This window comes from Nothoprocta perdicaria, unplaced genomic scaffold, assembly GCF_003342845.1.
Source record: "Nothoprocta perdicaria isolate Ctin4 unplaced genomic scaffold, notPer1 scaffold_169, whole genome shotgun sequence".
Lineage (NCBI taxonomy): Eukaryota > Metazoa > Chordata > Aves > Tinamiformes > Tinamidae > Nothoprocta > Nothoprocta perdicaria.
The window spans coordinates 183,872-197,662 of NW_020454860.1; the positions used below are offsets into that span (position 1 = coordinate 183,872).

General features: G+C 43.4%; 1 protein-coding gene across 1 annotated transcript in view; it reads right to left on the reverse strand.

The window, feature by feature from the left end:
• Nucleotides 1-13,570, reverse strand: part of COL8A1 (collagen type VIII alpha 1 chain) — a 30,118-nt gene extending 16,548 nt beyond the window's left edge. Inside the window, exon 1 of the mRNA XM_026035864.1 lies at nucleotides 13,481-13,570. The gene's annotated coding sequence lies outside the window, so the exon portion shown is untranslated. The remainder of the gene's footprint in view (nucleotides 1-13,480) is intronic.
• Nucleotides 13,571-13,791: the final 221 nt, after the last annotated feature.

Genomic DNA, 13,791 nt, shown 5'->3' on the forward strand with positions numbered 1-13,791 from the left:
AGCGACAGGACTAGAGGAAACGGCCTCAAGCTGAGGCACTAAAAGCTCCACAGGAACTTAAGGAAACACTTCTTGACAGTGAGGGTGACAGAGCCCTGGCACAGGCTGCCCAGGGAGGTTGTGGAGTCTCCTTCTTTGGAGACCTTTAAAACCCTCTTGGACGCAGCCCTGTGCCACGTGCTCTAGGTGACCCTGCGTGAGCMGGGGGGTTGGACTAGATGGCCTCTGAGGTCCCTTCCAACCTTGGGCATTCTGTGATTCTAGGATTCTATGGTTCAGGAGGAGAATGGGTATTAACAGTGCTCATAATGATATCTGCTTGTTTTGTGGAATTATGCGCTTATTTTAATTCTCAGTTAATTTAGTGTTAGGTTGAGAAATTTCAGATGTTAGCAGAAAGCATGTATTAAAATATTTCTGCACTTTGTGAAAGATTTGTTTAACTGTATTAGGAGTATGTAATTACAGCCCGTTTGTTTAGACAGTTTGTTTAGACAGTCTTTTTTTAAGGCCTGAGCTGTATTCCCTAAAAATTGCTGCAAAATACTCAAATTAAATATGAGGGCACTAGGATGCTGCAGGACTGAGCTCCTTTGAAGACCCATACTCAATATATTGGTGGTTCTTACAGAAAAGAAGAAAAAGCTACTTATTTTATACTCAGAAATGCCAGGTTATTGAAACAATACTGTTGAATTTTCCTGACTAGTATTTCCTTGACACCTTGCAGCCTTTGGGTAGGAGAAAGCTAAAAATGGTTGTCAAAGCTTAATGTTTTTATGAATCATTCTGACTCTGTACAGGTTTGTTTAGTAATTCTATTTGCAAAGATCTGTGACACAAAATAGAGCAATCTAAATAGATACGAAGGTAAATTTTAAGTGGTAACAACTAACTTTGAAAAATTGTTATCCCATCAGTTCTTGTATATTGATTACATTGCTAAATATTTTTTTAAGTTTTTAATGAATTTCCTAGACTTCAGTAATTCAGGCTTTTGCAATTGTTATTTTTTTAAAAAAAGGTACAGTTTTCTCAAGTGACATCAGCAACATTAGAAGCACATGAAATTCAATAATTAGGGAACTGGTCAGTTGTGTGGATGAGCAATTTGATGTATACAGACAATTCCATCAATTTTTCTTGAGAACCATGTAAGAAAGCCTATATATTGTTTTCCAATTATTAACTGTCTGGGTTTGAATCATAAAATATTTATATACCCAGACAGTAGACTGTCTTAATCAAGCAAAAGCACAATGAGATTTAGCTCAATTAATAACTGTAGAATTTGGCTGAGTGTTATTACATTCTTGGCAGCAGGAAAAACTGGGCTTTCCAACAGCAAGTGCCAATGTAAAATGTATTGGCAAGGAGCAAATGTCAGCTTAGATCTATGAAATCCCCATTTTCAGGCAGTGAAAGTGGAATTAGTCTGGTTTGTATTAGCATAAAAATACCCAAACTCTGGTATACTACTGTGTAGCTAAGTAAACAGGTATCCTTTACTGACCCAAATTCTGTCCTTGATTTTGGTAACACATTGTCTGCAGTGGAGCTAATTCAGATTTATAACCCTGATAAACACTAGTGCTGTGCCCTAGTTCCTTTATGGACTCCATTTATTGATATTAATATTCTTCAGCTCCCAGTGTGCTGTGAGGGGAGCAACAGGGGTTGTTACAGAGGCTGTTTTACTACGTTAGAGACCTGTGGGTCTCTCCTGATGATATTTARCGGGATGTCACAAATGACTAACTTTATCTGCCTCGCCTCTATCTTAGGAAAGGAAGATTTCCTAAGATGAGCTGGAAGATAAGTGAGGGAGTTGCTTCCTTTAATTTTTATTTGAAAGGTAATACTTGGTTTTCTTCTGATCATTTTTTCATCTACTCAACACTATCCCTGATTCTCCCTGGAAATTGGATACAAATCTGATGAGAACAGACATTATTTCACATATCTGGTATCCCTTTTTTAGTTGGTGACAAAAATGCCATTTAACTACACGAAGACTGCCTTTGGATCTCTGATACAGAGCCATACAGGCAGAAAGAGGGAGGAATCCATGAAGTAAATCTGTCAGATTAAAAATACATACTTAAGTTTGGGCTTGACCATTACTGTTTTCCAAGGAGCTCCCAAGAAAACATGCATATGGATCCCATTTCCTGCAGAAACTTGCTTTAAACACTCATGAAATCAGCACTTCACTTCAAAGGTCCTTAAGTTGCACTAGGAGTTGGGCTGCGAAAGCTCYGCTCATGTTGCTGGCTGTGGTGTAACTGCTGGTAGCGGCCAACCCACTCGGCACCTGTGGATGGGCCTGTGTCTCCGTGGGCTCTTGGAGCCCTGCAGGCCGAGCATCAGCGCCACAATCRGAGCTGCCATAAACCCTTGAGGTTATTTGTGCACTGGGACTTCTCTCGCCATTCTCATGGGGAAACAGTTGGGTTGCAGAAGGCCACCAGTACATGTAAAGCTTATTGACTGCTCTTCTCTAACAAAAGYGTCATTTTGAAAACGGGGAAAAAGGAAAAGTATAAGTGTAAGCATATACATATGTTTTTGATATTTGGACCTATTTAATCGCATCATTAGCTTTGCCAAATAACATGACATGGGCAAGTGTGACTGTAGCTTTTTTACACTTTAACCAAAGCGATCACATATATTGTGTTGGCTACACACACTGTCGTGCTTGATCTGTGTACAGTCAAAGGAAAAATAGTGGGGGGAAAAAAAAAAGGCATGGGAAGACCCAGAGCTTCTAAATGTTAAACTCTACAAATGACACTTGAAACTTGGTCATCGTTCAGTCTTGCTAATCATAGAATCATAGAATGCCCAAGGTTGGAAGGGACCTCAGAGGTCATCGAGTCCAACCCCCCTGCTCACGCAGGGTCACCTAGAGCACGTGGCACAGGGCGGGTTTTAAAGGTCTCCGAAGAAGGAGACTCCGCAACCTCTCTGGGCAGCCTGTTCCAGTGCTTTGTCACCCTCACAGTGAAGAAATGCTTCCTTAAGTTCCCGTGGAACTTCCGATGCTTCAGTTTGAAGCCATTTCCTCTAGTCCTATCACTGTCCACCACTGAAAAGAGGCCGCCACCTCCTCCTCACTGCCTCCCTTGAGGTATTTATACACGCTGATCAGGTCCCCCCTCAGCCTCCTCTTCTCCAAGCTGAACAGACCCAGCTCCCTCAGCCTTTGCTCATATGGCAGATGTTCCAGGCCCCTGATCATCCTGGTAGCCCTGCGCTGGACTCTCTCCAGCAGCTCCACATCCCTCTTGTACTGGGGAGCCCAGAACTGGACGCAGTACTCCAGATGTGGCCTCACCAGGGCTGAGTAGAGGGGGATGATCACYTCCCTCGACCTGCTGGAGACGCTTTTCTTAATGCACCCCAGGATCCCGTTGGCCTTCTTGGCCACCAGGGCACACTGCTGCCTCATGGTCATCTTGTCATCCACCACGACACCGAGGTCCCTCTCTGCGGGGCTGCTCTCCAGCAGGTCAACTCCTAATCYGTACTGGTGTCCAGGGTTATTCCTCCCCAAGTGCAGGACCCTGCACTTGCCCCTGTTGAACCTCATGAGGTTTCTCACCGCCCAGTCCTCCAGTCTGTCCAGGTCCCTCTGGATGGCAGCACAGCCCTCAGGGCTATCAGCTGAGGGCTGTGCTTGGTGGTGATGCCTCATTGACCAAAAGCAGTGGTCCTAAATATTTGTAAAGAGTTGCAGTGGAGCCATGTGCTTCTTCTTGTTAGTAAAATATAGATGATTCCCAAGGAAGACACAGTCTGAAGGCTACTGCATTTCAAGATCTTCATCTATGACTTTGTCCAGCTGTGTGCTGCCAAACCACACACAGCAGAAAGGAGCTGAGGTGGCAATGTCTAGGTCCAGAAAAGTCAAAATACTTCAGATATAATGCAGATTCCCACAGCTGCTATCTCTGAAATGTGGGGCCGATGCTCTGGCTAGATGTGTAAGAGTGCACCCTTACGGAACTTACTTAGAGCACCATTTCTCCCCATGGGCCCCACAGCGCCAGAACAGGGTGAATCTGGCAAAGCAGCCTGTGCTGGACACTGGATATTGTAGCCCTGCTGCTTTGTGGTATCCATCCATGCTACCTGGTTCCAAGTTAAAGCTTGGATGCCTCTGCGGTACGGTGTGGATATTACCCYGCTTGGCCTCTCTGCCACAGCTCTCATGGTTAAATTGGGTTAAACTCCTTATTTAACTTTGAAGGATCTTGCAAGAAGTGCACTATGTGTTTTATTGAGTGTTAGAGTAAGTAATCTATCTTTTCTTATCTTTCGCATGTTTGTGAATGCGTATGATGTTAGTTTAGGGAGGGAAAACACTTTTATTGGCACCAGTTCTTCTGTCTTCTGCAACTGTTTCTGTGAACCTCTAACTTTAAATAAAATCATATGGAGACCACAAGTCAGTCTCAACGGCCAGGCACATTTATTCAGGTTCTCTGCAGGGCTAGGAGAGCTGAAAGAATAAGGTTTTCTCAAAATGTATTTGTCAAGAAGCTGAGCGCTCAAGATAAACACTACAGCTGAGGCCAAAAAAAGAAATTAAAGCAGGACATGGTCTGCATGTGGCTTGTTCAAGCAAAATCAGATGGATTTGTCTCAGGACACCAGGATTAGAGCTGCTTTTCATGCTAGGTGCTGTATTTTCTCTGCCACTTTTTGGATTTTTRTATCTATGATAGTGTCTGAAGTAATTATTCATATTGCTCATTCTCCTTCGTCCATATTAATTGGAATATTATTTGCAGGTCAGATAAARCTGTAAACTGGCCATAATTTTCCTGGGATCTTCAGCATAGTAGACAAATTCTCTGTGTAATTGCTGCTTCTGCATTATTGCCTCTTCTGAATAAACACAGTACATAACACTATTTAAACCTACAAACAAGCATCCCCCTCCCCTCCTTTGTGCTTAATTACATCAGCTTTCTAGCGCATTCGTGTCTTCAGTCCATGATGCCACGCGTGGCAGTGGAGGAGCTCAGAAGCACTGGAGAGGCTGCTGTTTGTGTGGTTGTGTAAAGGAAATATTTTTATTCCTAAGGATGAGCTGCACTTTATGCAACCATGATTTGATGTTTTTCTCATTAGCACTGCAGCCACATGTTGGTGGCCTTGTGGACTCAAAGCAAATGCCCCCCACATGTGGCAGCTCAGGACCATGGGCTCTTACGGGCACAGCCWGTTTTGTAAGCCCTACTGCAAAGGGACCTGGTATTTAAAGCCTGTCTTAAATAATGTTTCTGATGGGAGTCCAGGTGCAGTCCCTGAAACTCTCCCAGGAGAAAAGCAGCTATTTATGCATCCTCATTTGTAACGAGGGTGAGAAATGGCTGCGAGCAGATACAGAGGAGACACAGAGCCCGTCGCCTCCCCAAGGGGCTTGCAGGGACGAATGCCCTTCACCACGCGCCCACATCTAAGCGTCAACAAGCGCCACGGCCTCGGAGCGAGCGCCGGCGTGGGAGATGTGCCGGGTTTTCCCGGGAAGCTCCGCGACGGGACACGCGTCCTGCGAGGGGAGCTGCCCCAAAGGTGGCGAGAGCGACCCGCTCCAGCGCGCGGCACCAGCGGCCCCAGCCTAATTCTTCAGGTATTAATATTATTATAAAAATGGCATCATTGTATTAAAAAAAATATTATTTTAAGCAAAATGGTAAAAATACAGCCTTTATAGAGGTGCTACTGGTCATGGCAGCGCTTCCACCCAGCGTTTACTGGGGCATATTCTTGCAGGGGCCAGAAGCACCAGGCATGTCACAATGAACTTTAAGGATTTCTTTATGATAAAGACACAATTTTTTATTTTAACAGTGTGCATTCGAGCCTTTTGCGAGTGCTCTGTCATCCCCAGCTATTGCAGACATCAACAGACATGGTCATGCTTGCAAACAGCYTATTTATGGTATTGACAATGACAAATCTGACATGACTTGAGCATTAACAGATTTCATTCCTTTCTGGTGTCTTGTCTTTTAATATTTTTTTCCCCAAAAAAGCTTTCTYTGGTTCATCAAAGGCCATGAAATTTATTTTCTAGCTCTCTTAACAGTCTGCTGTGTTGGAATGTGCTTTGCTCTGAGTGCACAGAAACCTGCACAGATTTCTCTGCTGCTGCTTGGTAAGAAAGGGTGAAGARCGGCTCTTTGATCGTAATCTTTCCATACTTAGGGCAGAAAGAGAGAGCCTTTTCAGGGTGCCCGCAGTTGAGATGCAGTTATACCTCCCATGGAGGGGTCAGGTTCATTCCCATCTAGGTTTAATCATACATGAAACAGTGTTTATGTTCCATGTGTGGAGGRGTAGGAGGAGGTAACAGACTGCTTCAATCCCAGGGATTTATTCTGCTCTGCTCRGTATTGCTGTGCCTAAGAGCAAAATCCTCCATATGCAGCTAAAACTGAGAGGGGAAAGGAAGTCAGAGGAGGACTGTCTGCATAGATTATCTGTCTCTAGTTATTCACAACCACTGAATATCTGTATGGACATTTATTATACTTTTAAGCCAGGCAGAACACACACTTGGTTCCAGGTGCTRTAAAGAGAATCCAATGAAGGAACTCAAGAACAAAATATGTTTTTGTAACTCAAGATACAGAAATAGGTGTCTTGAGAAGGCCATGTAGGAGAGAGAGAGAGAAACTGAGGAGAAAGTGCAACTAAATCAGTGGAATTGAGCAGCTGCCTTAGAAGGAAAGGCTGGAAGGGCTGTGGTGTATCAGTTTGGAGAAAGGAAACCCGAGGGGTAATGTGATTTGGATCTGAAAAATCCCAAAGCGGGTATAAATGGTGCATGCAGCACTGCTTTCATCATGTATTGCAATAGAGAGCCAAGGGCATACATGAAAATGGCAGAGGATTGTATTAAAACAGGTACAACAAAGCACTGCTTTGGGTAGGTGCATGGTGAGTTACAACCTGCTGCCAGAGGCAGCTGTGGCATCACCTAGATCTCCTGCTGTGGWTGCTGGTGGTGCCCACTGGGTATGAACCACAGAAGGACCTTCCATGTGCCCCCTAAACAGCATCTCCTTTTGTACCGTTCAGAAAGGGACTACKGTTGATGCATCATTAGTCTGTCTCGGGAAGGTATTCCTCGTGTTCCTAAAGTTTCTTTGCTGCTGCTGCTATTCCCCTGCTATTTCTACTTGATGTTGCTGTTGTTTTATTATCCCTTTCAGAAACAAGTGACTATTTATTCCCCAAAACTCACCGCTGCCCACTATTGTGGATAGYTGATAGCGCTGTTTGTTCCTGCCATACTTGGCAGGAAGGCTCCTAAATCCTATTTTTGTCCTTCAAGGCTGGGTCTCTCATCCGGGAACTTCTACTGTTTGGAGTCCTTCTGTTACTCGGAGGCCAAGTAACGTGGTACCTGGTTGACCTGCAGTTYTGATACAGACCTAGACACTTGTACATTGATAGTTTCTGAGTAAGGTCTTGTGGGCTGAGGCTATCAAGGTAAATCTCTGTAGAGTGGAAGTACTCATCTTGTATGTGTGCACAAGAACCACAACATAAGATTGAAAAAGTAGCCTGTACTGCTGCCATTTGGCTTTCTCATCCTACAGGTAGTCCTGGACCACTGATAAGGTTTGTGTTAGATGGATAAAGCAAAATATTTAGACGTGCTCAAGAGCTATGGCCAGGAGATGTGCTATAGCTGGAGCCTAAAGGAGGCGGGCGGGGGAAAGCCATTTGGGTCTTCACAGCAGCCACACCTGTTTTTCTGATATATTCTCCTCTATTTTGGTTCTTTTAGTTTCACAGCACCTGTAGCAGGTAAACTGCCTGAGCTTAAAGCACAAGGTGGGCCAAGTGTCTAGACCTTTGTAGTTGGAAACACTGCCAGATAGGCCATGTCCCCATGTAGTTAAATTTCCATGGAGAAACCCCGCCAGGCACCTGTGGGATCCCCCTTGGGCTTGAGCGCTTGTTCTCACAGTGCACACAGCGAGCTCCTTATGTGCTGCCATTTGAGATGGGTCAGGGTTGCAAGGATAGCAACTTGAAGTAAAAGCCCCTCAGGAAGATTAGAAGAACTCACTTTAGAAAAATTTAGCTCAAACTTAATCTATTTTTACCATTTAATCCTGTTCGCCCTCTTAAGATGTCTTTGAATAGTCCAAGCTGGGGCAGACCCATCCTCAGAGAAAATKAATGTGGAAGTAGCCCACTGGGTTTCTTGCTTTGGCAGTACAAGCCTGAAATATTGGAAGTAAAGATTTTATGAGAAAGCATTGGTTGCATTCACTTCCTAGGTACATAAATAATAAGAATGTTTTTTAGATATCCAAGGTTATATACCTGCAGGAGAACAGGCTCCACTTGCTTGACAGTTAGTTGAGCTTAGGAAATAAAATAGTCATGGTCACTGTTTCACCAAGCTACACCCTTGCTAAAGGAGATGTTATAGCAATATGCAGAGGAGAGAATGAACTCACTGCAGATGGGAACTGTAATAAAAATCATCATAAAAATCAGACCCCTGAAAGTCTCCTTGGGTTCAGCTGCAGAATGCAGGAGATTTCTCGTAAAAGCACTTGACACTTYAATGTGACTATGTGTTGCATGGGAAAAGGGGGATATCACTTGTGAAGAGTTAATGTTTTGGACCTGTTCCTCATCCAGCTAAACCCAATGCTGCATTTTCAGCCACAAAGCTGCAGACCCCGTGGATTAACTGCAGCTGGGTAAGCCTTTTAGATTGTCAAATGTCAGATGAAAAAACACCAGGGCAGCTGAGGATGAATAAGTGTTAAACCTTGTTTGGATGGCGTGTCCTCAAGTAATCAGGGAGTGCCAAACACAGAGCTTCCCATGTTCTTTCAGGATGAGCTGAGGTGCCAAGTGTGCAGAATTGGAAACTGTCTGTGAGGGCTTTTTCCTTTGCTTGATGTTGTGCAGACAGCAGAGACAAAATACCAAAAATGCTTGAAATCCTTGTGACCTTTCATTGCAAGCTGTGAACTTTGTCCACTAACCTCAGGTTTCTATTTACACTGTCGGCAGAGACTCCTTGCTCTGTTGCCTTTTCTTTCCCCTTCCAGTTTATCGTGTATCGAGAGTCAGCTCCACAAATGCCGCCCGGGAGGGGGGACCTGAGCACATTCCAGGCCCACTGCACACTCACAAGGCTGAGTCCCCATGTTGTGGGCTGCTGAAAAACACCCCTAATGCAAGCGGAGAGGCCTGAGCTTTGCTGTTTGTGCACAAAGCAAGTGTTCTGCAGCCACGGGCTGCCGGGGCGCTCGCTCCCACACCGCGCGCCAGCACCACGTGCCTGCGGAGCTGCCCCGTTTGCACCGTCTCCCATTTACACCAGCAATATCCGCAGGCCACCATGAGTAAACAGCCTCAAAACGCATTTGGTAAATACTGGGTCAGCTTCTCAGCTAAAATATCCCTGATTTTAGCGCTGTKTTCTGCTATTCACCTGCCCTTTGTCCGTCACGAGCTGGCCGGAACAAGTACAGGGCACATTGCAGGTGTATGAGCCAGAAATTGTTCCTATGGCAGATTGCTATGAATTGTGATGTTGCACACTTTTGGCACAGGATATCCTAGTTTAAGCGGGATAAAAATATCCCTAAACTTGGCTTTTCAAGCAAACGCCAACAACTTTATTGAATTCCTTTGAAAGTAAACAGGAGGTTGAACTATATAAGAATTTGCTGGATGGTGACTGATTTACTAACCTGATACATTCATGAACTATCATTATCAGTTGGGCAATTCTTGACTGTATCTCAAATTTGACATCATTCTCCAATAGCAAACCCTGAATTTTACATGACAAAGACCTCAATGAAGGTCCTGAACTCTTTATGGTGTAGAGAATGGTATAGCAAAGCAGCATTTCCTGAGAGACTGCTGCAAAGTAAATACCCCGATGTTTCCTAAAGAAACCCAGCAATTCCATAACGAAAGATTACTTTGATAAATTAGACCCGTAGGGATTTTTGGAGGAGACTGTTCACTTCATACTAGTTTTCTTTGGACATAGAAGCTGTGGAAAAGTGGGTGGAAGACATTAGCAAAGTGATGACTGCAGCAACGTACACTGTACATTGCTGTTACTGAATTATCCGTCAACAAACTCCACCTTTCAGAGCTTCCCAAGACCCCCTTGCCTGTGCTACACAAATAGTAGGATTTATGCTTAATGAAAAACCCATAACAATACTCCTGTTTCGTGCAACAATTTCCCAAATCAGGCAGACATGTCGCTTAGGTCTTCCTTGAACTTCCTGCTATCGTGTGTAAAGATCTGCTGCCCATTTTAGAAAATCTGTCTGTTCAGCCTAAGGAACTCATGAAGGCAAATCTATCTTCTTCCCTTTTAGTATTTTACAGCTTTCTGTGTCAATTACTGCTACCAAAACCCCAAACAATCCCCTCTTCCTCAAAACACAAACCAACCCAACCATTTGGTTTACTCACAGTAATGCTTGGCTTGGTTAAACAAGCCACATTCAGCAACAGGAAAGTGAATTTCTGAGCTACTGAAAAGCACTGCTACATTTGGAAAGGATTTTTCTTTTTGTAATTTCCCTTTAATTTCCTCCCATCCAGAACTGCTGAGAGGAATCTAAGGAAGTTTTGCAAGAGTGGCTAAAGGAGTTAGGCAACTGCTCCCATTCAAAATCAAGCAACGGATAAATGTAAGATAAGGTAGTTCTATAAAGACATAAGTGACTTGAGGCTTAAGTTCCATTAAAAATCACCTAATCCTTTCATCTTTCCTGTCAGAGAAGGAAAAGGAAGGCGAGCAAACTAATCCCTATTATCAGAGAAGCAAGGATTGAATGGAGGGGCATAAAGCATGGGAGGATGTGGAAGAAACTGAGGACAACTGTGCTGGTGAAGTTTGTAAACTGACAGGTATAAAGTGGAGTTCAACAGGAGAAAAAAGGGAGAGAAAGAGTATGAGACTATATAAATTGAAATATTACTTTCAGACACTTAAGTTTTCTTTTGATTTTATGATAAGACCTCAATAAAATTGTTGTATCGCCTCACTGAGCCCCTATGAATTCAGCACAATAATTTGTTTCACTCTGTTGATCGGCTTAGTGTGTCTGAAGTTAAACTCTTCATCCTTTCTGAATAGTTCTCTCTTTGTTCGTTTCAATTGTCTTTTTTCAATCTAAAAATATTATTAAAATACCACATTCGGGGGGGTTGTGGCGGCCATGACACTGGAATAAAGTGCAGAAAAGCCAAAGCAATCTGAAGCAAGCTAGACATTCTGAGTACATTTCTAAAATACCTTATTGCTTACATAAAATAAACTTAAATCCTTTAGCCTAGCGATTGCTTTCAGACATCCGATTGTTTATGCTTAAAGAACTGTCACATCAGCCATTCAGAACCGACCGGCTTCTCACTTCGATAGCTCCACAAGTTTCCTTTGAATATCCGCTTCCTGCCTCCCATTGGAAACTACACACTCATCTTCATTGTCTCTTGTATTTATCTTAATATGCTGCGTTTTGTTTTATTGGAGGAAAATCTTAGCAGAGCTGTTTGTGGCAGGATTTAGTTACAGGAAACCCAAAAGCTCAGCCTCAGTTTCAGCGGAGACAATTAGGTTGTTGACTTTGGTCGGCGCTCAGGACTTCTATTGGACCCAAATGCCTTTCAAGTGGCTCTCTGAGTTGATGCCCAAGTCTGAAAATTTTCAGGATTCCTGCTACAGATACAGGGCTTTGTTTCCTTTTCATTTGAGGGATGATTCTAACCCGACCCGACCGTTTGCCAAAATGCCTCTCCCTTCACTGAGTAAATAAAATACATAAATAGGAAATAATATAAAGAAAGGAAATCACACATTTCCCACAACTTTCCTTGCTTTTAGGCTTTTTTTTTTTTTTTTTTCTTGTGTGTCTTGGTATCTGTGAATTGTTGAGGACTGTGAGTTTTTCTGCAAGCAATTTTGTCAGGCATAAAAAGTACTAAGTAACGTCTCTAATGGCCAGTTCAGTTGCTGCTTTCAACTGTCTGGTAAGGGTATTTAGCAGCTCATGTTACCATTTCATCTGCTGTAGGTAAAGGATGCTAAAAAACACATGATACTATTTAAAAGCGATAGGTATGATTATATAACGCAGGAAGATATTTATGGAAAGGTTTGAAGAAATTACTTAATATAAAAAGCAACTTTCTTAAACGCTGTTTTAATCCACTAGTGTGGAGGTTCTACGGCAAAGTTATCAGAGTGAACTGCCACTCTTGGATGGGTTTTTTACTGCGGGGTGGATTGTGCTCTGAAACCTTCTTATGGATGCTCTGGGAGAATTTCAGCACTGTCTGGAAAGGATTTCACTCTGCGTTACCGCTCCATGGCCTGGAGCCCTTGGCTGCTCTTTGTTCCCGCAGCGCATCCAGCCCGGGACGGGGCAGGATAACCCACCCCGGCGCTGCAGACAGCCTCGGCTGCTGCGCATCCCGGCACCCTGCTCTGGTCACAGTGCAAGGAGGCTTGGAGCTTGCACCGAGCGGGGTGTCCGTCACAGCGGGTTTTCTGCAGCTGTGGAGTGGGGAGTGTTGGATTCGGCCGGGTTCATTTTGGTGCTAAATTCTATAGGGTTTCTGTGCAAGAGAGACGTAGGGTCCGTGTAGCGCATCCTCACCAGGCCCTCAATGCCCTGGGGATTTGCATCGACTCGCTGTCCACATGTGGAGTCTTTTAATTAGCTATCTCCAAACAATCCAGAATGCAGGACACTACTGCAATGCAGCTTGTTAAGCAATAATGCATTTTTTCTTCCAAAAGTCACACTCGAAAACAGACAATAGTCATAGGCAGAAGAGGACTGCGGATACTATGAGCTAATGTCTACTTGTCAGGAACTTTTCCGTTAAGGCTTGAAGTGATGTTTAACATATTCTTCCTGTGATTGAGCTAAACTAAACATAGCATTAAACATGGATTTCCCAATGAATGTTAGTGTGCTTTACTTTTACATGCGCGTGTTTGTGAGAACAGACTTAGTAGTTATGCATTTGGGATATCAAAAGCATCTCAATATCACAGATTGTTGTATTCTCAGTATATGATGGTTTTGGCATCACTTTTCTAATGAAGCCTGTCCTTTATCTTGCCTGGCTGTAAAAGCAGATTCAAAACAAAGTTCTTCAAACAAACATGAAATGCCAAATTACACATTTTCTCCTATTAAACAATGCAGAATGACTGAAAATGTAGGTTTTCTAAATTGTCTAGGGGAAAAAAAATGCTGCTGACAATGAGCACCAAACAGTATGTACCAAATATTCTTGCATGGGAAAATCAAATGCTCTAGAATATAGCAAACACTTGAACAACTTATCCAATCCTGTACCAGTGACAGGTTTAAAACAAGCTCCATTTTAACCGTTTGCACTTTGGTTTTGACATTAAGGATTTCGGAGTAGATATACTTACATTTAGCTTTCAGGAAAGGGCAGAAGAAGGACAGTTTGCTTGCTTTTCACTTTGAGAGGCCTGGATTTCCTATTTGCCTTAGTCCTTTGGATATTGCCTTGATCTTCAGCTTGCCCCTAGAGGGAGAGGGGAAAAAAAAGAGATTATAACAAATGCATGGGCACACTGTTGGAATTATCCTATTTTGCAGAAATATTACAGAATATTAGCCAAGGTTTTCAGATATAAGTGGCTTAACTTGGTCTCTTAATTCTGTATTCAGACTCCTTGTTCAAAGTCTGCTGCCCAGCAGTGTGAACCTGGCAGCTCGT